The 4,260-nt window shown below is 32.4% G+C and overlaps 1 long non-coding RNA gene across 2 annotated transcripts; it reads right to left on the bottom strand.

Annotated features, from left to right (window-relative positions):
* Positions 1-927: 927 nt before the first annotated feature.
* LOC107900775 (uncharacterized) lies at positions 928-3,625 on the bottom strand. Of its 2 annotated transcripts, XR_001685031.2 has the most exons (4): positions 3,440-3,623; positions 3,087-3,140; positions 2,265-2,414; positions 928-1,207 (listed from the first exon to the last, which is right to left on the bottom strand). It is a non-coding gene; the product is annotated as an uncharacterized lncRNA (long non-coding RNA). The 2 variants fall into 2 exon arrangements; XR_005916848.1 differs by having other exon boundaries at positions 928-2,414; positions 3,440-3,625.
* Positions 3,626-4,260: the final 635 nt, after the last annotated feature.

Below are 4,260 nucleotides of genomic sequence, written 5' to 3' on the forward strand. Positions count from 1 at the left end.
CTTATAGAAGTTATTCTTGATACAGGAGAAAATGTATCAAAGTAATCAATGCATTCATTTTGTCTATAACCTTTTATAACCAATCTGGTCTTATACTTATCAATTGTTCCATCTGCTTTCATTTTTAATTTGAAAATCCATTTAGAATTTAGTGGTTTAATTCCCTATGGTAGATCCACTAATTCCCACGTATGATGTTTCATGATGGAATCAATTTCACTCTTGATAGAATCTTTCCAAAAATGCTTTCAGATGAGCATATAGCTTCACTATAAGTTTGAGGTTCAGTTTCTAGCATATAGGTTAGAAAATCTGAACTAAAGGACTTTTCCACCCTTGCCCTTTTTCTTTTTCTTGGTTTTGCCTTGACTTCACTTCGTGTTGAAAGTCTTGACTATCAATAGTTTTTGAAGTTCGTTTTGTTGAACTTAACCAATCTTCCCTAGTCTTACAAGGGAATATATTTACAAAGAACGAAGCATTTTTAAATTCCAATATCGTTTCTTATGAATTTCAGGATTCTTTGATTCATGTACAAGAAACCGATATGCATTTGTTGTGGCACGCATAACCAATGAAAATACAATCTACCGTTTTAGGACATATTTTCATTTGCTTCGGTAAAGGAACTAGGGGTGAGCATTCGATCGAATCGAATCGAATCGAATCGGAAATTTTCGAGTTAATCGAGTTTTCGAATCTCATTTTATCATCCTAACTTTATTTGAAATTTTATTGAATCGAGTGAGATAAAAATCGAATCGAATCGAATCGAATTATTTGTTCGAGTTAAGTTTAAAAATAAAATAAAATTATTGTTGTTTATTTTTATGTAATTTTTCAAAAAATAATTTTCAAGTTTTTAAACATAATCATACAACAAAAAATTGAAGTAAATAAGTGAATAAATAAAAGTAACACGACATCAACCCAAATAAACAACATGATTCCAAATAAATAACAAACATAATACAAAAAGATTATAATAAAAAACATAAGTAAAAGTCCAAGTAAATAGCATGAGTCGAAATAAACAACATTATAATAAAAAAACAAAACATAAGCATCAAGCTTACTTGTCTTCAATAATCAATTGTTTGAAATTTACTAAAAAGTCATCCAAAACTGCCATTTCATACTTCACATTTTTATTGAACGTATATACCAACCAAAACTTGGGGGTTCATATCAGCTGCAATCAACTTTGCTGTAATTGCAATCAACCTCAGTATTTATAGCATTTTTGTGTGTGTATATTCAAGTGAATTGGATGAGTAAAAGAGAGACAGAAATAAGGTATATAAATGCCCAAACATCAAAAGAACAATGAGATTAATGAAAAATTGTCTATAGTCACAATCATCAAATGCAAGTTCAACAAATAGTTCCATCCTAAACATAAGTAAAATCCTAATACTGAAATCAGATGCTTCTGAACAAGCTGGAAGAACATAGATCCATAAAGTTAGACCACAAATACAATTTTTAAAGTTTATGCTACAATATGTAGGACAACTAGGGATTATTAGATACCGTTAAGTTGACCAGTTGAAGTGTTGAACTATATTGTGAGAAAAACAAGGGAATAGGGATTTAACCGTGTAACATTTTATCATTTCAGTATGTTAGAAAGCCAGTCGACTTGAATCATAGAAAAAAGATGGCTCTTTCACATTCCATATACCTAGCCTCCCTTTACAAGATCTGAATCCAAATCCTCCAAGTTGAAGTCCCAAGTTCTAAAAATTATAGTGTTCCTTTATTTACTTGAAATAAGGTTCACCTAAATGTTGAAGACACAAGGTGAGGGTGTTTTTAGCTTTGAATTTTGTACCTTTCATCCTGTTATTTCCGCCTAATTTCATCTTTCTAAGTTTGTTGAATCCTTTATGAAGCATATCAACAGCATGCATGCTAAGGTAGTAAGGTTACATTAAAGGTAGCTATTTTATGAATTATGAAGTTACAATTAATATGCTTCTTCCATTAGGATTTAAATACCGGTGGGAGTGTAATAGTATTGAATTTAAAACAGTTAAACATTCCATCAAGAAATTCTATGTTAAACAGTTACAACTAATATGTAAGCCTTTTACAAGAGTAATTAGCTAAAGGCAAATGTGTATACCGCATCACAGAAAATAGAACACAATACAATTATGAAGACCAAAAAGCAGCAAAAGAGAAAAGGAATAAATCAAATTTGGATACAATTAAACAAATATGCAAGGACAGACATGCAGACACATAAACATATTGCTTACTTGTACAAGTGAAGGCTTATATCGCAGCTTCAGTTTGGGAAAGGCATGCCCGTTAAACGCTGGAGATGTCTGAACTAGTATATCTAAAAATCTGTCATCTTCTTTTAGCCATTCAACATATGCAAAAGAATGTTTTGAGGGCCCACTATACTGCAAAATGAAGGGGTATAGAAGAAATTATTAGTGGCAAAAAATGAACTACTCCAAGGAATCTGATAGGCATTATGCACTGCAAACCAAGCTATGCAACTTTCTAGCACTGCCATCAATATCAATCATTTACTTGCATTCAAGAAATACTCTACCCTTGTTTTTCCAAACAACATACGACTTGAGTACTTTAAAAGGAAAGGAGGAATGGGAGGGAAAGAAGAGAACAAAAAAGACCAAACTATACTATCTTCTACAATTAATCAATATGCTGGAAGGAACTAAGAACCAAGAGAGTGCTGAATGAAGATAGGAAAAATATGCCTGTACATACATGGAAAAGCATATGAGAACTATATGCATTTTCAATCACTAAAATTTTTGTAGTTTAAATTTGAAAATAACTGTACAAGGTCAAAAATGAAGCAAGCACTAGCATTTGCAACCTAATATTTCATTTTCGTTAGCAAAAAAAAGGGATAAAAAACACCCTTTTGTTTAGTCGAGCATGAAAAATCAAATGAGCAGAAAAACAATGTCGATTCATCACCAAATTATGGAGTGGTAGAATATGACAGTAATCACAATGCTCAAATCGCATTGAATAATGGAACGTACCTATTTATTCAATTATTAATTAATAAAAAATGCAAGGGGCGACTGACAAAGTACCTGTGCGTTAATCCCTTGTTCGTTTATATAGATTCGGCCATGTATGTCCAAACCCTAAAAATAAAATTAAAAAAATAAATAAATGAAACACCTGGTAGAGCAGAAGAAAGGAGTTTGGTTATCGACGATTTGAGTTTGGATTTGGTCCTCAAAGCTTGGATTTGAGTTTGGTTTATGTACCGAAAACTATATCTGAGTTTCTGAAAGAAGTTTCGAAGATTAAAAATGGGTTTCAAAGGTTATCCAAGATTACGGATTATCTTCAAAGATTGGAAGATGAGATGAAGAAAATTGATGGATCAGTGTAAGGAGGAAGAAATACAGTGTAAGGAAAGGAATAAAAGTTAACATACCTTTAAAATTCAAAGGTAGAATACGTAGAACGGTAGAAGCACTGCTCTAAGCTAACCTCTGATTCTGGAATTGGGCGGAGCCGTGTGGAGGACCGGAGGTGGATCGGTGGAGGTGGATTAGGAAAAAAAAGGGAAGAGGAAGAGGGCACGGGCTGCTTAGGGATTTTAGAAGTGACTTTTGTTTTAAATGTAGTGTATTTTAAAAATAAAAAATATATTTTAAAAATAAAAAATATGGTTTATATTCGAATTATTCGAATTATTCGAATTCGAAAATTCAACTCGACTCGAACTCGAAATTCGAAAAAGAAAATTCGAATTGATTCGATTAACTCGATTCGTTTAACTCGAAATTCAAATTTTTTTTATTTTTTCGAATCGAATCGAGTTTTGCTCACCCTTAAAAGGAACCATTACCTTTGCAAGACACCCCTACACTTTCAAGCAGTTGTAGGAAGGTTTCCTACCATTCCATAACTCATATGGTGTTTTGTTTTTTTTCTTACGGGGCACCTCATTTAAAAGGTAATTCGTTGATAAAAAAGCTTCCCCCCGTATGTTTTGTGACAACCCAAAACTTCCCAGCATTGTGTTCATTATTTCCTTTAGGGTTCGATTTTTACACTATGCTACTCCATTGGATTGAAGAGAGTATGGTGGTGCCACTTCATGAATAATACCATGTTGTGCACAAAATTTACCAAATGGTTCAACATATTTACAACCACGATCACTTCTCACCCTCTTAATTCTTTTATTAAGTTGGGTTTCAACTTTCTGCTTATAAAGAACAAATTTCTCTATAGCTTCATCTTTACTTT

Source organism: Gossypium hirsutum, chromosome D08, assembly GCF_007990345.1.
Source record: "Gossypium hirsutum isolate 1008001.06 chromosome D08, Gossypium_hirsutum_v2.1, whole genome shotgun sequence".
Lineage (NCBI taxonomy): Eukaryota > Viridiplantae > Streptophyta > Magnoliopsida > Malvales > Malvaceae > Gossypium > Gossypium hirsutum.